The 23159-nt window shown below is 31.3% G+C and overlaps 1 protein-coding gene across 4 annotated transcripts in view; it reads left to right on the forward strand.

Moving 5' to 3' along the window:
* Positions 1-385: 385 nt before the first annotated feature.
* The window catches only part of LOC129914720 (guanine nucleotide-binding protein subunit alpha homolog), a 52339-nt gene continuing 29565 nt past the window's right edge, over positions 386-23159 (forward strand). Inside the window, exons 1-2 of one of the 4 annotated variants that reach the window (XM_055994069.1) lie at positions 386-911; positions 1560-2026. The gene's annotated coding sequence lies outside the window, so the exon portion shown is untranslated. The remainder of the gene's footprint in view (positions 912-1559; positions 2027-23159) is intronic. The other 3 variants (XM_055994067.1, XM_055994070.1, XM_055994068.1) reach the window with 3 other exon arrangements.

Raw genomic sequence — 23159 nt, forward strand, 5'->3', positions numbered from 1 at the left:
GACGATATAGGAATGTGTAGTTGTTGTATTAGATTTCTACTCACGAGTAAACTACAAATCAACTCCAATTGAACAGGGCTTCAAGGAGATACGAATGTGTATTTGTTGTAATACATTTCTACTCACATGTAAACTAAACCACCTCTAATAGAAAAGAAAATTCATACAAATCTTTTCACAAAACTTGAATTGCTTCATCTGCTGTGAACCGGATGTTAAAAGTGTAAACTTTAATTTTTCACAAAATTTGACACTTAAATTTCGAAAATAAAATCTACTACATTCAAATTTTCTAATTTCGAATTTTACCATATGGCCGCAGTATACACAAAATGCCGACAACTCAACGAAACGAGTGAAAAAGATAACACCAAAAATGAACAACAACAACAACAAAAACCAAACCCAAGTGAAAGACAACACGACAACGAACAACAATAATTTATATATATGGGCCCAGCTCCCAGCCAACAAAAAAAAAAAAAGAAAAGTCACTTTTTTTTTTTATTGTAATTTTATGTGAAGAAAAGAACACTTTTTTCTTCCCCATTTTTTTTGTGTGTGCAAGAGCGTAGCCATTTGCGCGCAACCTTAATATCATAAAAACTTTTATAAAAACTAATTTATAACAATTAAAACACCACCAACGAACCTCCATAAACTTGCTAATTTAAAATAAACAAAAAAAAAAACCTGCAGAAAAACGTAATTTTTCCCCCATGAAATTTAACATTTTTCAATTCGCAGTCGATAGAAGAAAAATATAAGAAAGAAAAAAAAAAAAAGTTTCTCCACGTCGTCGTCGAGTCGAACGACACAAAAACGCCATTCGAATGTGCAAAATTTATCCAAAAAAAAAAGTGTTGTTGAAAATTTATTAATTATAATTTTTTACGAAAGATAAATTCGAGGTAAAATAAATCATAAATTTTTTGTTATTTATAAAATGAAATGAATTTCCTTTCAGAGATTTATTATTTTTCTTTTTTTTTTCTACAACTTAATGAATGAAAAATATTTTTTTCTCGTCAAGTCAAGACCCTTGTGATTGCAAAGAAAGAAAAAAGAAAAAAAAAAACGTGTTGCAAGTTGTTGAAATTAAAAATGTGTAAAATGTTTTAAGTAGCTAGTTTTTTGATTTTATAGTTATTCATTAAAAAAGAAAACGAGAATCTTTTTTTGGTTGTCTTGTTCAAAAAAGTATTTTTAATTGGTCTCGAAAATGGTCAAAATTTGTATTGCAAAAGAATAGAATTAATATGGAAGAGCGGAAAATTCTTTTCTGCTAGCTTCTTCTACCCCACCTCCTCTTGTTCCATCTGCGATAAAGTTGTTGGTTGCTCTGCTGACTGCTACGCGATTCTAAAATAAAGGAAGCGAAGCACTTAATTTAGCACTGAGCACTGAGCAGCAAAGACTCTATCAATGCGGGGGCAGAGATGACATTCTTTTCGCTCTCTCTTCCTGATTTATTTTATTTTTTTTTCTAAATCATTTTTGACAAAAAAATAAATTTCTTGTTTAGCTCTCATATATTTGTATATTAAAATTGATTTCAGCCCAATCAGCTGGTTTTTTTTTTTTTGGCTGGTTTGCTTGTTCGTTGGGGACGGCGCAACTCGTCTTCTTTTTTAGTGATTAGCTAGCTTTTTCCATTCGTATAACAGAGCAAAAAAAAAATACCTTTAGTCAAATCGAAAAAAAAAAACAAGAAAACTTCCGGGGAAAAACAGAAAATATAAAAAAGTTGATCGAAAAAGGAAATAAATTTTATTTTCTATATAATATATAAAAAAAAACAAAGCGAATTCAGAAAAAAAATAAAAAAAACACCATCATCATTGTGCGGCGAAATAGTTGTGACTTTTGTGAGCGAGCTGTCGCTGTCGTCTTTTTTGTTGCTGCTGTTGCCTGCTGCTGTCAGTTTCAGATTCTGTCACGGTTCGTGCTGTCAAGAATTTAAAGAAATAAAAAATTGAATGTTCCATTAAAATTTCCTTGGATAAGGTTTTCCACGAAAAACAAGGTAAATTCAATGAGTTACCTATTTTTCTAATAAAAATTTAAAAATTATTATTGTTTTATAACAATGTCTGTCGTGGGAAATAAAAAATGGGATTTTAAACGTGGCGCGCCCTAGTTTTTATGATGGGATTTGGTTGTTTTGTTTTTAATAAAAAAAAAATGGCTATTTTATAAGCTGGGAATGCCTCCGTGGCCAATGTTTCTTAAACATTTTGTTATTTAGGGTTTGTCTTAGCATTATTATAATTATATTTGATGAAAAGCAAAAGCACACAATATACTTTTGCAAAGACGCACATTTATAAAAATGTATGTAACCATCTATACAGAAAAAATTGTAAGGTATTTCTTCGATATATATATGAACTTTCTAGTTACACAAAACAAAACTTACAGCTTTACTCTGCTTGTTTTGTGTGAATTCGAATGAATTCTATCTTGAAGAGCACCGAAGTGGAGCCTTCCAATTTCTATCCAACCTCTTTACCACCTCCCCCTATTTCATTATTTATTGCCGGCATTTTTGTTGGCAAAATTTATATATTTCTTCTATTCCCGGTGTGGATTGTTTTGTTGCGGCCGACCGACGAAGACGACGACGACGTCATAATATAGTTTGATGACCTGTTTGCGCTTTGGAAACGACGATGAAACGTACAAGCAACGCTCATGGTCTTCAAATTACAGTTTTTTTTTTTTTTTATTTTTCGTTTGTTGCTTTCATTATAGGTAGATGGATGGATATATGTACATTAGGGTGGAGCAAAATTGTATGGAGAACAAGTAAAAGTTGTATGAATTTCGAATACATCCATTTTGTTGCGTTTTGATAAGTAACTTAGCTCAAAGTTTTGAATTTTTTGAAAAAAGTGTTTTTTTATTTCGTTAGATTTTGATTACTTGATTTCTTCACATGTTGTATATAGCGTTATATTAATTCATTTACAAAGTAAAAAACACAAGAATTATAATATTATTTAATTGATTCAGACAAAAAACATACAAACTTACTGATATAAAATCACAAAATTTATAAAAAAATAACAAAAAGTTAGCATTTATTTTTAATGTTTAAAAATTTTTTTTTTCTGGAAAAACGGCAAAATGCTTCGCGAATGAATTTTTGATCTTAAAAGCCCGTCTTTGTTTTTTTAACCTTCTAATGTGTTTGAAGCTTCAATCAGAAGCTTCAATCACCATCTTCACACAGCGCTTAACAGCTTGAGTGTGACAAGGGCAGTGTGGAAATGACATGTCAATTGGAGATCTGTTTTGTAGAATGTCTTCCAAATCCTGATCACTGGTATTTGTAGCTGTACCATCGCAACAAACCAAGGATAAATTAGTTAATTCCAGTTTTCTGTCCCCAAGCTCCTTACTATTCTGTTCATATAAATAGACTTGAAGGTATACAGAGGAGGTTTTTGCGTTTTTGCCTTCGTTTTCTTCCATGGTCCCAAAGATCCATACACCCACCCTATTCTCACAGACTCTTACTTATAAATCTCCCTTCACTTTTACAACATAGAAAATATATTCAGCTTTGTTTTATTGTCAAATTAATCAATGGTTCAATAATATGTCCATCAACTCTGTGTCGTCTAAATTTCAGCTATAGTCAAACTAGCATAAGAAGACAATTGCCTTTATGTCCGATTTTCAGCAAAACAAACTATGGTGTGAATAGCCCATTAAATCAATTGATTTCAGTCTTCAATAAATATTACTTTTTGATCTCATCTGTAAACGACAATGTCAAAAGCAAAACATTTAAAGAAAACTTTTTTAACATATTATAGTTATTATTTATTTTTTAGGTAAAATTTTATTATTAAAATTGTATGTACATAAATAGTTTTAAATTCTAACGTTAGGCTATTAACGGATTAAATAAATAAATAAATAAGCAAGCAGTTAATCAAATCCACTATTGTTTTTCCCTGTCCAGAGAATATGTTGACATGTTCTATAGGAAGTTTGAACCCGGCTCGGTGAGTAATGAAATATTCTCCCTGACTTTGATCGTTCTGCAGAATCGTTGGTCTCGTTTTTCATAAACCAATGTTTAGTCTTTTCTTTCGTCGAAATAAATGCTTTCAATATTCGATATACATTCATTAGTTTAAAGAAAATCAAGTTGTCGTCTTCTGGCCCTACAAACTCTAACAAGCCAATATCCTGTAAAACAGCATTCGTGACTTCTGCTGCTGATCGATCTGAAATTTCGTATTGATCACAAACTCATACCAAATCTGGAATATGTAATAGAATTCTATCTATAATTATTGTTTGGCATTTTGAAGAAGTACTCGGCTGGGGATCATCATGCTCATCAATATTATCATTACTCGGCATCATTTTCATCAGTATTATCAGTACCCGAAGAATTTAGAGGATTCGATTAAGATCTTTGTCTTGTTTTTGTCTAAGTTGATGTCTTTAAAGTTTCATGCATCATTAAGTTTTTAATTAATTTTTGTTTCCTCAAACTTTTTTTGGTTTCTAAAAAAGTCGAACCCGCCTTTAACCATTTTTCTAAATTGGTATCAAAAAAAAATTTACTAAGAAGTATTCTCAAGATGTACTTTACCAAATATCTCGAGAATCGTTTTTCAAGGAAATTAGGAATTATACTTTTATAATTGCAGAGTTTAAAAGAAGAAAAGAAGAAAATGAACTGGGGTAGAGGGCTAATATTTATTTTTTAGAAATAGATAACATAATAATGCATGTTTTTAAAACTATTCGAATACGAAAATCGACAAAAAAATTTGTCGCTCCACCCTAATGTACATAGATACCTACCAACTTGCTGAATTCCTTTCCTACCTTTTGTTTTCTCTCTTCCACTGTTTGGCTATTTCCTTTCGCTAGATTCTCAATTCTTTCGTTTTATGTATTATTTTTTTTTGCTAGAATGATCTCGGCGTTATAAGAAAATTGCTTTTTTTGCTTGAATATTTGATGAAGTGAATAGAACTCCTTAACCTGAATTAAATAGATATTCGAAATCTTTAATTTTCTATTGTCTCTATATACCTACACTTTACACACCCTTTGTGCTCGTTTTAGAGTTTGCCTACTTTTTCAATATTCTAATCCAAAAAAATTTGCATTCATTCTTATTCCATATCGTATTTTATTTTATTGTTGTTGTTATTATTATTATAACATACATACATACTTGTAGTCAAGAGTTTGTAATGTTGTTTTTATGCTTCTCATTCCTGTAAAAAAAAAATAACCTAGGTATCTAGTTTGTGAGCGATAAAGTGGGTTAGAAAAACTGTCTAGTGGGAGTTGGGAGTTATTATTATTATTTTTTCCAATTTTAATTTTCAAAATATGTACATGTACATATTTTTCTCGCTTTTAATATTGCTACTATTTTTATATTCAATACCAGTACATAAATCTTCCTTAAAAAAAGGAGATAGAGATGTGCTGTCTTTTTAGCCTGTTGTGCAATTTAAAAAAGATTTGTTTGGGTAATTTGGAAGAGGAAGAGTGACGTCAACGGAGTGTGTTTTTTTTCTTTTGTACTCTGTGTCGGTGTTTGTTATTTTTTTTTGAAACTTTTTTTTCATTTTATTTTTTTCTTGGGTGGGGTAAGCTTTTCGTTGTTCATTAACTAAAGAGTTATTTTAATAATTAGCTTAATTTTTATGATGGAAATTGTGATTTTGTGTCCACCCACATCATGTGGTTGTAAAAATGCGTAGTAGTAAGATATTTTTGGTATTGATTTCTTGGAATATACATACTAGCTTCGAATTTTCTTTTATGCGATGTTGTTTTTGCAAAGCTATGTGCATTTGTATTTCTTTTTGATAGATACTTGACATATTTTTCATGCATATTTGTAATGGAAATTTTTCACTTAGATACAAACAAAAGTATGGAATCGTTCGACTAATTGCTCTCGATGCAGTTGAGATGCATTAAAGTTATTGGTATTATTGAAAAGCTTGATTCATTAATTTCAAATCAAGCTTAAAACTTTAACAATTACTGCAGAACGTTAGGAATCAATCGTAAAAGTTTGAACATTTATAAAAAAAACTGAGTTAAATTGAAACAAATATTATCTGGAAAATTTACACATTTAAGAAAAAACAAATGCAATTTATTGGATTAAGTGTTTTGTATTGCTTCTTAGTTCATATTACACCTTTCTATTAATTTTCTATTGACCTAATCGGCAATGATTGTCAACCGATGCCGTTTTAAGTTCGATTGAGCTAGATTTTTGGCTTCTTTTAAACCTTCGCTTAAGCTCGTCCCATAAATTTTCGATAAGATTTAAATCTGGTTTAGGCGCTGACAATACATCGTGGCAATACCATATTACTTAAGGAATTTAGATGTTCCCTGCGCTTTGGGTGTTATCGTGCATTAGAACGAATTCTTATTCAGTAAATTGAACATAGAAATTACAGGATCCACCAAAATAAGGAAGATGTATCGATCGGAAGTTAAATCTCCTTCCCGACGAACATGATAACCAGCTCCCTTGTATTTTAATTGAAATATCTCTCAATCTCATAACTAATTGCATTCTAGTCAGTTTTGGTATCGTGACAAAGACCTTTTAAGATAAGGCTGGCATCGTTAAGTCATCTCCTTACTGTCTATGCTTTAGTCAATCTTAAATTAGAGGACCTACTTAAGAAACACAATAAACATCATGTTTAGCATCAAAATTCAGAGTTGGGAAACTTCAAAATACGTACAGCAGACAACAAAGGAACCTCTCTATAGAATTTAATAGTCACAGTCAACAAACTGCTATTATACCTAAAAGGAGATGGGTTTAAGGTTGTGGCCAACGTGGATGATTGTGGCAATTGCCCTTTCAGGCAAATACCCACAGAATCTTCATTGATGTGAAATGGGGTTTCTCCCCTAATATTGGTCACTGGCTTAACATCTCGATCTCGGTTATAAGACCGATAAAATATAGCAATCTTTTCAAAGTCCAAAGCTCGGAAAGTATGTGTATAAGCGGAGCACTACGGTAACCCCCTCGGGCGATATACAGCTAAATTTCACATCCATCGACATCCAAGGCAAACTTAGCTATTCGTCTCAATGCTATCTATAACAACAATCAAATTGGCACCCACTAACATTCTAGACGATTAAAGCAGCACTATATTGGTTCAAAGCAAATGAGATATCCAAGACGGATAATCGAATATTCTCGATTAGGAGGCAAGTAAATCTCTTGACTACAAAATCAATCACGGTCCTAGACTGTCAACCATCAAATCGAAATCGCGAAAAAAAAAGCGACAACGACTCCTCTACGACCAGGAGCCTATTTCACCATCCTAAAAATTACAATTTACAAGTACTTTTTCACAAAAATATTAATATAATAAACAAATTCTTTTCAACCAATTTTCAAATACATACAAAAAGTTACAAATTTGTAAAAAAAAAAGTACAACTACAAATTTGTGATTGTAAATTTTATTTGGTGAAATAGACCACAGAACGGAACTACATAGATATTCCTATCGCTTCATGTAAACCTTCTGTTAAAAAAGGTGCTTTAAGAAAAACTTATTTTAGATGGACTGAGAATACCTCTCTGGCAACCAAACAAAAATGGCCTTGTATATTGTATATACTGAAATGGTAAAAATGTTTGTCGAATTTTAAATTGTTTGTTGAATTTAAGCCGACCGCAAATTGACTCCACAATAGGTGTCTTAACAGGACACTGTTTGATAGGCAGATACGCCAAACGGCTGTAGGAGCTGTATGCCCTGCTCTCTCCTATAAAAGAAAACTTCAGCAGAGAGAAGTCATAAATGATCTAGTAAAAATATTCGTGAGAAGTTCCGAGTGAGTTTTTAACTCGCTAGTCTTTTTTAGTATCACAATGGACCCATGAAGTTTCTCGCCTGACAGCCAATTTATTCTAACCTAACACGGGCTTTTACTTATTAATTCTCTACTTAAAAACCTATTTCTTGAGTTAACTGAAGTCAAACTCATTTGTATGATTTACTTACTCTGAGTGAAGTCAGCCCTAAGTTAAAAGAATTTTGTTTTAAATATTTGTTTGTAACTATTTTCATTATTGAACAAAACCAATTTGTAGGTTATTTACAAAAAAAAAAAAAATAACTGCAAGGCAATCTTTTCAAAAATAAAATGAACCACAATTATAAAACTTAACTTTAAACATAAATAGAATGTATATAGACACATGCATGCAGAAATTAACCAAGATTGTAGTAAAAAAAAAAAAAAACAAAAAGATATTAAAACCACATCTGCGGTCTTATATGATATCACTAAAAGAACCATTTGTTTTCAAGCTGTTGTGTCTCTAGTCTAGAATATAAAATATAAAAAGTATAGTTAAAATCATCGACTGTTATGAAAAACCTGTGATATTCAGATTCCATTGCCATTTTTAATAACGTGTCGACACAACTACCTGCATACAAATCCTTATTCTATCTGGTTCTTTTTAAGTGTTCAAATTATATTTGAAAATGTTCTTCAAAAGCTCAATTTATATACGAAGAGATTGATTCAATTTTTTCAATGGTTATAGATTCAAACATGTACACAAGCTTTTCGCAATATACATTTCAAATAATTGTATTAAAATATTTGTATGTGTATGTAAATATAATGTATATGTTTTATTAAGGATATCATCTCATTTATCCACTTTTGGATTATCCACTGCGAATTAAATTGTTTGGTCGCTTATGGGTCATCGAACTGCCAGTCATTGTTCATTGTTCTAGTTTGATTGACATTAAAAATTATCGCTTAATAAACACTCGTGTGTTGCATTGAAACAAACAAAACAAGTTATTTTATCGGCTTTGTGTCATTTTCATCTTATTGTTGCTATGAAAGAAGAAATTTTAATACTACTGACATTAATGTAACTTTCGTTCTGTTGTAATAAAACCAAATTCTTTTTAAATTGAAATGAGAAGTTTCATAATCATAACTGACACAAATTAAGCAATATCATCTACATAAAGTTATAACTTGTTTTGGGATGATTATTTGGTTGAGTTTCTTGCCGGCTGGTAAAAAATTGAGATTTTTCTCATCTTTTGTTTTGTTAAAAAATACATAGTAATTTAATTAGTCCTATAAGACTAAAAACGAAGTTCTCATGTATGGATTACTACTTGAAAATTATTCAAGCAAACTTTTTCAAACCCAGTGCTGGGTATCATTTACATTTTATTTCTAGAGTTTAAGGCAGTCATGAACCCTTTTAAAAACCTCTTGCGCATAGATGCATAAAAACTTACAAACTTACATACACAGAAAGATAAAAATAATATCAGACATTGCGCGTAATTCAAATATTGACAAAGGGATTCAAGCTTTTGGCAGAGTAATGAAGGAGATTGATCGTTTGTTTCCCAAAACATGAATCAATTTCAAACATTATGTAAAAAATAGGGACTCTAAAAAAAGGCTGTGAATATACTTTAATATTATACTAGCAAGTGATCTGCAAACGGATGATTGAGAACTAGGTATTGTACGACTGTCAAATTTATGATCACTGTTGCTTCTCAAGAGTGATCCGCCTGTGGGGTTCGCCAGGTTGACATCAGAAATCGGCGGTCTCCCGGATATAGCTAGCTTTTAAATGATAAGAATTAACTGACGATTTTGTTAACTGTCTGTTGCAATATGCTTTCCCAATTTTTTTTTACCAGCGGAGCTTTCGTTTCATCAATTTTTCCAGAAGATGAATTTTTGGATCGTTCCGCAATAGCTTTAAAACTGGAATTTAAACTAGTTTTAGCGGTAGTCAGTCCCTCGTGGCAATTCTACCATTTTTCATTTCATTTCATTTGTTTATTTACATACTTGCATTTTAAGATACATTATGTTATTAACTAATACAAGTTTTATCATGGATATACATATATTCTTAGATAGTTTATAAATTGACCAAACTATAGCATGAGCTTATTTTATTATTAATTTAAAATTACTTAATTAAATTTTAACAATCTGTGCGAAAATTCATTTCATCTCTAATTTTCCTTGCATTTCCTCACTTTTGCTCTGAGTGAAAAGAAACAAACAAAAAAAGTATAAGGATCTAGTTTCGGGACAAATGTGCCTCTAACTCCTTTTTAACTCACCGATTCTTTTTACATTTCGGGGTAGTCCATTCCATAACCGAGTAGCATTGATAAAGAACTGTCGCTCAGAGGTTAAAGTTATAAATCGAGGATGAACAAGTTGTTGCGACCTATTTGATGAGGACATATGTAATCTATTATAGAGATAACAAGGTTGATGAGATTGCATAATCCTGAATAGTAAAATTAAAGTCCTATAACGTACGAGATTATCAAAGGTAAGATCATATATGGATTTTGCGAACGGCAATTGTATTGTATGCCACATTTAACTTTCTTCTGCTATTATAGTCGAAATTACGGTATATTTAACAGCCATAGGTTAAACTGGGGATTATCAATGTTTTAGAAAGCATTATTCGTGTCTGTAAAGGGGTAAAATGTTGTTTGGCCCACAACGTGCGCAGCACTCCATAAACTTTCCCTACAGTTTTGTTGATATGGGTGTCCCAAGTGACCTTCCGGTTGAACACCATTCCAAGATTTTTTGCGGTTTCAACGTACTCTACAATAGCACCATCAAGATATATTTGTGCGAAAACAAGAGTGGGCTTAGAATGGAACCCTGGGGGACTCCTCTTGAGGTTGAAAGAAAATAAGATAATGTACCATTTATCATGACAGCTTGTTTTCTTTCGGTTAGATAGGAATAGATAAGTTGAACCGCGGACTTTGAAAAATTGTATAGTTGTGATAGTTTTTTACAAAGATTCAAATGATCAACCGTATCAAACGCTTTGGAAAAGTCCAATAATATCAAAAATGTAATATTGCCTTCATCTAGTGCTCCTCTAATATCCTCGATAACATTTATAAGTGCTGTGGAACAGCTGTGTTTTTGTCTGAAGCCGGATTGTTTTGCTGATAACATATTATTGTTTCGTAAATAGCAATTAATCTGGGTTTGAATAACTTTTTCGAAGACTTTTGATAAAAAGAGCAGTATTGAAATTGGCCTAAATTCAAATTGGCCATCTCTAACAAATTTGTAGCTTCTTCGCAATTTTACAGCATTATCTATAAATAATTTTTATTTGGTATAGAAACTGACTAATTTCTTAAAAATGTATTCCATTTTTGTTTCGTTGTTATATAATAAAAGTAAAAAGTAAAGATATATTTGCTAGGATATTCGTTTCTTTACAAACTTTATTTACATATTTAGTTATCCATCCCTTAGAGGACATTGACCATAACCATATAATATATATTTGGTATCTCCGAAAAAATCTTATAAATATGTAAATACACATTCAAATTAACGTTTAAATTTTGCTGATGTGTAGTTCTTATCAAAAATAAAAAATGTATGTAATCTCCTTTTGCATGTTATCTTGAACGGAATAAGAGTTTATATGTTCAGTTGAAGCTTTATTATTTTATTTTTATTATTAAATTACCTTACGAAAGTTGAAATTATATTTTGAATAGAAGCTATATCGAGACAGTTTTTTAGTTAAATTAGTTTTTAATTAAAATTTATGAAAACAAGGAAAGCAGATAAGAGTCGAACTATTTTACTTATTTTCTCTTCAATTTAATAAAGAATTGTTAAAAACTTTTGTAAAGAATCCTATAATTTTGAATAAGGTAGGCGTTCGAGTCTTTAAGCAGCATACTTTTCATTATACCAAAGCTTTTATAGATATACTAAACTGCTTATTCTCAATCCAATTCCCCAGACACTCGTCCCTGTCTGCCAATTTACGAACGTTTGCAGTGTGTTTGTAGAACAGTAGATTTAACTTTCCAAGTTCTGCATCTGTAAGGCAGTACGGATTTAACAGTCATACCTTGGGCTTAGGTTCAAGGAGTTATTACTCCAGATGAAAGAGAACATCCCCAACATTTTGCCTTCCCAATTAGTTGATTATGTTTATTTCGGTTCCACCTTCGGTAGAAACAATTCCCCCAAAATAGTGGAAACTCTCTACTTTCCCTACCAGCTGTTGAGTTTTGAGGCTATTTTTTCAACCCTATTATTTCTGCTTCTCTCTCAACCATTGATGTCATTTTTAGGAGATCCACGAGCCTGTGAAGAATTAAGCATACATATGTGCGTCTACTGCGTAAACAAGATGTATTAGATTAGATGACAGACTTTATCGAATTCCTCCGTTTCCTGTCAAGGAAACGATGCGCAGTACATCACAAATAAAAAATAAAATTGGAGACAGTATGCAGCCCTGTCTGACTCCACTTTGAACTTTAAATTCGTCAGACAATCTTGACATTCTTCCTCGATGGCCAATAAACAGTGAAGTGGTGATCGATATTCAACGCACTGGTCATTTATGATCTTCAGTCAATTCATGTGTTGCAGAAAATCCGTTCTAATCCGTTAGCAACTGCAGGCAACACACAAATTCCTTTCTATGTCTCAGTCCAAATTTCCTGTTGTTAACGCAAACCATTTTTATTTAATAATTTACCGACACTTATATAGCATTTCTAAATTGATTGAAATCGATCTAAACTGTGATTGGATTTCAGAATGAGTTAATCGCCAAGTGAAACGAATCGAAAACCACATAAAATTTTAGAGAGACACAAGATCAAGCTTTCATAGTAATAACATGTATTCAAATCGAAGCAAGGAACAACTTATTGTGAAGTACACTGACTGTCAATCTTAAAAATGAATTGTGCCCTACGAATTTTGAATCTTGTTTATTTTTGAAGATCGAATAAAATTGATAGTTCCTTTCTTTTGGTGTCTTCCTATTGCTTTTTGTTTAAATTGAAGTATTAAAAATTGAATACTAGTACAAAGTCTGACAAAGTTCAAATACGAGCTTTACAATGATAAGCTTAATATGTATATAACACAAGGCCTCACTTCGCCTACAAAAATTGAGCCATCAATACATTTGAGATAAGAAATCAATTCAAGGTTAAACTTAAACTCATTTTTTACAAACAATTAATAACCAACCCTCTTTGAGTGATTTGCGCAAAAGCTAATTAAACGATCAACTCTACTCATTAAAGTTATCAAAATGAGGTTAATTTCATTTAAAGCTTTTTGTATGTGTTATGTTACTTATTAGGTATACGCAACCCACAATAACAACAATGTAGATATATTGCAAGTAAAATTTATATACATAAACGTAGTCAAACGGGTTGCAACTTAACATGTTATAAATAGATTTTTTTTTTAAATTTTATTTATCATTTGGAATGAGGTGATGACGTTATAAATGAGTTACGTGCATGGTAAATAGTAGTGTTTTCTACTTAAGAGGCAAATATGCGGATGCGCCACCACCACCTTCGTCTTGTCACCGTCATTTCGCTGTCTCATGTTTGATTTCCATTTATTTGGGTTTGAAATTCCATAAGTTAAATTTGCGTTTTTTTTTTGTATTATTATTTCGAAACGCAGCTAAAATAAATATCTTCTGATCGGGAAATTGAAACATGAGATGAGAGAGAGATACATATTGCGTAATCAAAGTGTGAACTTCGTTGGAAGTTTTTCATGACTCACGTTATTGTATCACAATGGAGATAACTTTATATGTTGTAAGATGGCTCTTTAATGGATGGTTAATGGCATGAAGTAACTTGGAAACTTGTGTGAATTATTTTTATATACAAACATTAATGTCGTGAGTGTGTGTATGTGTTCTTGGTTTCCGGATGTTAATGTTAAAAATAAACTTTCTGCAGAGTAAGTTAGCGTCGTAATTTGCAACAAAGTTAAATACCTGTTCATGATGTAGGTACCCTATGATACCACTAGGAAGTTCCTCATAACTTCAATATAAAAATTAAAATTTAGTAAAAAAAAAAATCGTGACATTTGGTGAAATGAACTTTAGAACGGATTAACGTATAACTTATACTTTCCAAATTTCGTACGTTTCCATAGGTCGTATATCCATTTTTGAAGTTTTGATATATGTGAATGCATTTTACTGACAAAAGACAGAGTTGAGAATTGTAGATGTGCTCAATTTCGAAAGTGATTTTAAGCTTGCCAAATGCGTATCTACTTTTTTTTCAACTTTCAGAGTTATAAATAAATGCATTTAACTTTTTGGGAGTACAGTGAAATAATGTAGTGCTCATCTTTATTGACGATTTTTAACCACTTGGAATTGGAAATACGTTGTTTTTAGTAAACATATACATAAATGAAGAATATTTTCAGGAAACCAAATACATATGTATGCCCTTTTTGCTTAAGACGGCAGTATATTAGCCGTGTTTTTTTTTGTAACTCAGTACCTAGCTCAGTAAAATTTTGCACAATAAATAACAACAAATGATTGCAAAGGGTAAATAAAGATGTTTTAACATTAAAGGATTATTATTTTTTAATAATAAATAAAGATTATAATTTTTTTTTTTTAACAATAACAAAACTATTGCACGTATGTAAGTTTAGTCTAGTAATTTGCATTATGGTTGAAAACTCTTTTCAATATTTTTGTTTCTAAGGTCATAACCTCTATAAAGCAGACGTTTTTGTATACACTAAATAAATGTAGAGAGCGAATATCCAAACAAGTTGTCAATTTTTTAGAGATGTTAAAGTTGATATTGCTTTGAATGTGTTTTTCTATTCTGACGAATGCAACGAGAACAACACTTCAAATGGTGCCATGTTTATTGAGTTTCTTTGAGAGTATGTCTTCATTCATGTATGGAGTCATTTTTTGTCATTTAGTTTTTTGGTCAAAATTTTTGTTGCACTTGCAACACATGTGTGTTGCTTTCCCTTGGGTGTCTATATCGACCCAAGGGTTTTTAGAAGAGCTTCGCGGAAAAGTTAGTTCTGACTCTCAGTTTGATTTTTCTGAAATTTAACGGCCTAGTGCTACGTTTCCACCATACCTTTTTCTTTATTCGGGATATGAAAATTAAAAAAGAGATTATTTGTAAGTAGATTAATTTTGGCAGGTCTTCAAAATTCTGATTGGAGTTTCAATTCTTAATTTTGAATTGATTCATTGAATTCCTTGAACGTGTTTTAAATTCTTTTTCATCTTTATTCGGCGCTGTTCTGATCTCGATGTCGAGGGGATCATAACTCTACCACGTAAATATCTGCTTCACACTATTGGGCCGCCAGTATCGGGTTGGCCTTAGAAATCGGCGGCAAGGCTCCCGGTTTGGTATTGTTCCATTTCTGAAGCCAAGAGTCAAGATTTTGAACGGTCGAAAACTCGTTTATCAAGAATCTAGGTTTGATGATTTTAATTAAGGGTTTAGTTTTTCCCAAAATCTCGATACATTTTTAATGTGAAAAAAACGTAACATTGGATACGTGACTAACAATGTTCCGAAATATTATCAGTCTATCTCTTCTAAAGTTATATTCAGTCAACAGAGCCGAGTTGAAAAAAAAATTAAAAAAAAAACTGAATTTGCATTTCATCCTATTTCACTTTTATATAGCCTAGGTCAGATTTAGCTCCTTTTAAGACAGTTTAAAATTTATACTGATAACTTATCGATTGGTTTCAGATTCAGATAAGTTTTCAAAATAGAACACTTCGTCCCAGACCATAACTGGATAAATGTGTATTAAAGCGTTTCTTTGAATATGATAGTCTGATCATGAGTAGATCATCCAGTGCATTTAGTACAAGATCAACACATACTCTTCTGCCATTTAGAAAAGAACACGTCTTACATGTTATATACATTACATATGAACATGCAAAATCAAAGTCAAAAAATATTTTGCTTAGGTTTTTGTTGTCTATTATAACTTAATTTTTTAAAATTATAATTCGCTTCCAATTTTATTCCTTTCAAATAACAAATACAAAATAACAAGTTCGAAAGATATCAATTCATTTAGTCTTTAATTTAGTTTTAAAAATGTTCGCTGAAACAATAGAAAGATGACTACACACAGCATCCAGGTGTTACGTGTTTGAATAGTTCTACACTACAGATGATGTGTTTATAATGTACATGAAGGAAAAGGTGTTATGAGTTGAATGAAAATTGAGTTTTCATTTTAATTAAATTGAACAGACACTCTCATTGGTTTGGCAGTTTGCAATCAGTATGCTTTGTTTGTGTCACTAAGTGAGAGAGAGCTTAACTTTTTGAGAGCATTTTACACTTTATTGTGATTATGTCAGACACAGCAATTTGCTTTCAAACAAATTTCAAAACTTTAAAATTTTTGTACTACTTGTTAAGAAACTTGAATGCACTGCGTCATCTTATTGCCATAGAATAAACAAAAAAAAAAAAAAAAAACAAAAATCCAATTGAAAACAATAGAATTGAGTCAAGTCGGGACACCACACTGGCTCGTATTTGAATAAAAGTCATTTGTTGTTTTTTCTTTTTGTAGTTTTTTTTTTTATTTTAATTATTATTCCATAGAAATTCTAATGCAGTAGTGGAACAACTTCAAATGTTCACCTTCAATGGCTTTATTTGTTCGTTATTTGTTCTTGCTTGCTTCTCTGCAATGGGTAGAGCAGTCAATATACGAGTATTTCAACGTCTTCTATATTAATATTCTGTATTTGAATTTAGATGATATGCTCGCATTTGCTTATGGAATTTGTTGTTAACTATTTACAATAAATTGAAGGAAATGAAGGCAATGCCTGTATTTGTTAATCTATTCCATAAGTTAAAAAAAAAAATGTTTAAACTAATTACGTAATTATTACAGATAATACTGTATTGTGTGGATTTAGAACAAAACCGCTTAGAAGTCCCATTGTATAGAAAATATGTATTTGAATTGAATTGCTCGATGACTTGTTTAAGAACAAAACAAAAAAGTATTGCAAATATCCGGGTTGTATAGGTTGGGCGGTGTCTAGCCCAATAACAAAAACACGTTGCAAAAGTTTGTGTTCAATAAGTATGCAATTAAGATTAATTTAAAAGTATTTTTCATTTAAAATAATAATAATAGTAGACCGCAAGTTCTAGTATGAATAGCTTACGTTGTAATTCCTGCCTAAAGTCTAGGGTGGCTAATCTTGGCTAGTGTATTTGGCCAGGTACATAAAGTGAGGTACAAAATGCTGATATTTTTGTTTTTTCTTACATATAAATATTTTTGTATAATAAATATATTATGATGGTGTTTAATTTAACACACAACTAATCTATAATTGACACATGTAGGTAAATTAAAACACACGGCTTATTTTATATTCTCAGAATAAATAAACTTTTTTTCGCTGTTTTTTTATTTTTAATAAGTCAGTACTGTTGAGAGTATTAGCTAGTAAATATGGAATCCTAATGTACCTAAGCTTCTGTCCAATAAAAAGAAGAGTAGGTTTTGTAAATAAAGGCGCCTATACTAACTATAAATGCACAACAATTTTTGTCATTTTCTTTACTAATAATACTTACATACACTACTGGAAAAAATTAAGGGATCAAAAAAAAATTCCAAATTTTTGGGCAAATTTCAACAGGCCGTAACTTCGAAAGAAATGGTCGTACAAGAAATCGATAAAGCTCAATTTTTTTTTCTCATTTTGTAATGAGAAAAAAAATTGTTTTTCCTAGCTTTTTCCACATTTTTGCTCCAGAAAAAGCTTAAATTTAAAACAAAACAAAATTCCAAAAAAAAAAAAAAAATTTAAAAAAATTTTATTTTTTTGAATTTTTTTCTCTTGAAAAGTTTAAGAGAAAAAAAAATTTATTTTTTTAAATTTTTTTTTTTTTTTTTAATTTTGTTTTGTTTTAAATTTAAGCTTTTTCTGGAGCAAAAATGTGGAAAAAGCTAGGAAAAACAATTTTTTTTCTCATTACAAAATGAGAAAAAAAATTGAGCTTTTCAGAGCAAAAAACGTGATCCTTTAATTTTTTCAAAAATTCGATCGAGTGAAACAAAAAAACGGCTGGCTGGATTAATTTGATTTTTTGTAGGGTTTTTGTGGACATATTGAACTGTAAAATGCACACTTAACATTAGCGGTTTCCTCAATATTTTCGATCTAGCGCTCGATTTTCCAAAAAACCACCAGAAGCCCTTTTTTTGTTGCATTTTCAAATTCATGTGAAAATAAGAAAAAAAATTTTTTTGGAAAAGCAATGGCTAGCCGTTAAGGAGAATTCATTCAAGTTCTTAAAACCCACCTTTAACTTTCTGTGCGATCATTGGTTGCTGAGATATCGATAATCAAACACAAAGGATTTTTTTCCATTTGAAGACCGATATCTCGGCGAGATGTGGACGTATCGAGGTGTTCAAAAAACCAAATTTAAGCTAAATGAACAAAGTATCCGATCCTTATAGTGGTTAAGCTAAATAAATTTTTTCCACGCCCGTAGACAAAAAAAAAACTAAAAAAATTTTGAAAATTTTTTTGTTGCTGGTTTTTCTACGATTACTCAAAAACCGCGGAGGTTAAAAATTTTTAAAGTTCTAATCCAAAAACTAGACACTTGGAGCTACAATTTCCTTCTTTATCGATTTCTTGTACGACCATTTCTTTCGAAGTTACGGCCTGTTGAAATTTGCCCAAAAATTTGGAATTTTTTTTGATCCCTTAATTTTTTCCAGTAGTGTATAATAGAGTTATTGTGATGAAAGGCATATTTATTATACTCTCCATCTCTTCGTCAAATGTTTTTCGGCATATTGATGCCAAACATAGAATAAATCGTATGATTTATTTGTCCATTGAATACGCTTTCATCTGCCTTCGAGACAGTCCTTGCTTCAGTTACTTGGTTCTTCGCGATAGAATTTAGTACTCAATTGCTTTCGGAGTCGAAAAAACAACCTAGGCAAACATCGATTAGCAAGACATTTTTTTAACTGATGTTATTTACCAATTTTGTAGCTGTATTTTCCCACATTTAATTTATATCTGTAGATTGTAGACAGTCTCATTCTGACGAAGTGTCTCATAGACAAGTTAGTCGTAAAGCGAGTATTTAGTAAAAAGTGCACTTACTTTGCTTTTGTTTGACCATATATTATTATAGTTCAGTTGGTGAATGTCTTTTCCAAAACATTTTCTGCTCTTAGCTCACTTTGATCTTATTTTGGTCAGGTGGTTGGAGCATTATATGGTCAAGGTTGACCTCTTTTGGCTGCTCGTTGGCAAAGTCCTGAACTTCATCAACGCTGGTGGTTGAAATGTTCTCTGGCTCCTTTTAGCAGTTAGTCCTGTTGTTGTTTTGAAGAAAAATAGGTTATGTACTAAACACTCATTCATATAAAAAGGCAATATCAGATTAGGTTAGCTCAGGTTTTGCTCAGATCGTATATAGCTGGATAAGAACGGTTTTGTTGCTTTGCATAATTACTTCGCATTCATGCCTACTACCTACTACCGAAGACGCAGTGATTCACTCCCCGCAACTCGATCCGCAACCGCATTAAATTTCAATCCGTCAACTCCCCGGGATAAACTGTATTATCGATCCCCAAAACCATCCTAAACTGCTTACCGACATGTCATTGTAGACATTTATAGAGCCAAATGCCATTCTATCACTTCTGCACCGGTAATAGGAAATCTGACGAAAGTGACTCACTCCCGCCGCATTGCATCTGCGTCTTCGGTAATAGGTATGATTATTTTATAGTTTATAGTACGCATCTCAAAAACTTCATGGAACAGCTCTGAATTAATAAATTCGAAAAACCTTCTAAAAATGTATCTACATATTTACTTTTAAAAATGTATTATTCAATGTATCGATGAACATAAAATGATTGAGTTGGATAAAATTTAACTGTTGTTATTATTTTAAAACGTTAAATTAATCAGTTTTAAGAACCAGTACGCTCAAACGAAACTTATGAATTTAAGTTCAAGATAAAACCTTGTAAGGCAGTTAAGAAGGTGAAAAAGCAGAGAATAAGAGTTTATTTTCCACTTAAATTATTTTTTATTTTTTAACCCTTTGCTCCCGGACAAAAAATACAAATTTTTTGAAAAAAGTTTTGATATTTTCTAATTACACACTAAAATGAAAAAATAATGATTGTACTAGTAATAACATTGTATAAGGAATGTTTTGAGCTGAGAGTACAAAAGGAGAAGTCCATTTTTTAGTAAAAAAAACACTAACAAAGTAATTTGTAGGTGGTTTCATGCTGAAACCACTAGGAAGCAAAGGGTTAATAATGTCCATCTTCTGTAACTTGTTTAATTCCAATCCCAAATAGGTTGAATTGTAATTCAGCACTTGACTCATCTGCAAAATTTATGTCATTTTATGCTTTGCCCCAAAGTAACTGATCTTCCACTTTCTCAAAAAAGTTTTGGGTGACTTTTTTTTTTAAATCTCAAAATGTTTATTATAAATATATTTCGCAAATCTTAATAAAATATTTAATCTGATTGCTTTGCGTTGCAAAAGAAGTGACAATGCTAATACACCCTAATTGAGAGAGAGAGAGAAATGTATTTGTAAACAAAAACAAAAATATGTACTTTTTTTTATATTTTTAACTCAACAGTAAACAAAACAAAAAACCAATAAGAGAAAAGTTTATTTTTGAGTTTTCACTTTCAGTGAGTGTATTTTTAGAAATGAATTTTTATAAACATAATTTAATAGGTTGCTTAGGATTTTATAGTAATGTATGTATATATGCTTCGTTGCCATTGCGCTGTCGCTAACATATGTACGCATTATTTAAATGCAATGGACAAAAGGGTTAAATCTCTGATGCTGTGTTGTTCGATCGTTCATAATAATAATAATACTCTATGGCTGGCTCGTCCAGTGAATAACATATACAGTTTATTATTGCAGTCAGAACATATCACTCCCGTTGCAGATGTAAGATTGTTTGCAATTATCACTAATTTCAGATGTACACTCACAGGAAATGAACGTTTAAAAATTTTGTTTATTAACTTGCCCCCGCCGCCGTATTTATTTATTTTTTTCTTTAATTTTTTTTTCTGCGAGTGGGTATAAACCATTAATATACAATCTTATAGGACTTTAAGCATTTGAAGATGGAGTATTGTAATATTATCAGTGAAAAGGAATTCAATGATAAGAATGAATATATACCGTTTACATATGTATAGTGTATTTACGTCAAGTATATGACAAGGACAATACTTTCTCGCTGATATACACGATAGGTGCTTGGCGCCAGACATACTGAAGACTATTGGTTTATAGGTTATACGCACAAACGTATACATATGTATGTATGGGTGAATATGTACTTATGAAGAGTTAATAAATAATAATGATGAGTATGAAACTATAAACAAATAGAAATGAGATATAATGCGATATTGAACTTTATAAACAAAAGGCATTATGTGGTTTGTGCTTTTCATAAACGCACTTTTGTTTTAAAATTTCAGAGATTTGCTCAGACTGATTTTGGAATTACATAAGCCAAAAGAAGTACATAACATGATAAATTTTATACTGAAGTATTACTTGATCTTTTTGTATTTGTATGATATTTTATTTTCTAAAGATGCTTAACATTTTAACGTTCTACTAAATGCCGAATCCTTTTGACCCCTACAACATAGTCATAGTGCAGAAGTCATGGAAGGCAGCATTCTACTATGGTGCTATTGAACTTGAACTTTAAACGTCAAGTATGACTGCGATTGTTTCTAAATGAATATCACAGCAACAAAAAAATGTTCTATAATATTTCATTATAATTACATGAAAATAGATGGATGCCACGTCCCCTGGTGAGAGAATTTAAAATTTAAAATTTTTTTCCTTATATGTACTTACCAACAGCCATACCATTCTACCAAGTTTCAAGATTCAACAATGATCAGAAGTGCTCGAGAGCGGTCTAAAATCTCTTATAACGAAATCTCGCATTTTTGCGAAAATCACGCAAAGCAAAATTTCGCATTTTAAACATCTCACATAGATAAATCTCGCATTTTCAAAATTCTGCAAACTAAAATCTCGCTTTTCAGGAAAAAAATTCAATTCTTACTATATCAGAATCTCGCATCGAATAAGAAATAATTTTGAGCGTAGGGTACCTTAAATATAAATTGCGTTTTAAGTAGTAAAATGTGTAAACAGCAGATTAAATGAACAGGGAAGGTCGAATACGACAACAAAGTCCTTTTGACTCCAACATCTACAGTTGACCCTGAACACTATAAAGAACTGACATAGGCGCCTGACAGTTAATAAACCTTTACCTCTTCTATTTTTCTCTTCAAAACAAAACAAAATAAAACAGAAGAGAGAGTTTCTTGGCTATGCTAAGCTAGTAATATCATGCAGGCTTATAATCTCGCATTGAAATAAAATATTTATTTCAATGCGAGATTATGAATTTCGAGATTTTAGTTTGCGAGATTTCGATATAAAAGATTTCATAATGCGAGATTTTAAAATCAAATGCCGTCAATCGTACCCAACCCGAAGTGCTCTGGAATATTTGATGAAAATTCAGAGAAAATGGGCGATGAACACGCCACCTGAGAGGAAAATTTCAAAGCGTAAGACCAATTTTATTAGTCTAAGAGCCCACAGCAAATTTTGGGAGTGGAGGTATAACCAAAATGTGAGTATGCAGTTTTATAGTCTTATGCGTTCTTACAACAAATACAAAAGTCTGGCAGCTTTAAATCGCGGCTTTGTATTAGTTTTAGAGGGTTGAAAATTATGAGTTTTGCAATTCATATAAGTAGGCTAAATTCACAATATTTCATAGTCTTTAATAGAGCAACTGATGCTCTGTCATTTTCCCTAAGCCTGAAGACATGAATCATGACGATGCGATTAATAGAACTCAATATATAAGCTTGAGTTGGATCCTGTAAATAATTGTGTAGAGCCAAAGTTGCTAAAGAACTCGCCTGGGCACAACCGTGTCCTTTCAAAAGGGGCTTTGAAGGGACTTTTTAAAATTCTGTAGTAATTGAATCGAGACGATACAACGCATCGTTTCACAAAGCACGCCCATTAAAAATGTTTGGAGGTGGTTAGTCCGAAAATCAACCATTTGTGTACATCTTCATTTTAACAAAATACAATTCAAGTTTTTCAATGTAGAGTAAA

This window comes from Episyrphus balteatus, chromosome 3 (assembly GCF_945859705.1).
Source record: "Episyrphus balteatus chromosome 3, idEpiBalt1.1, whole genome shotgun sequence".
In the NCBI taxonomy this organism is placed as follows: domain Eukaryota; kingdom Metazoa; phylum Arthropoda; class Insecta; order Diptera; family Syrphidae; genus Episyrphus; species Episyrphus balteatus.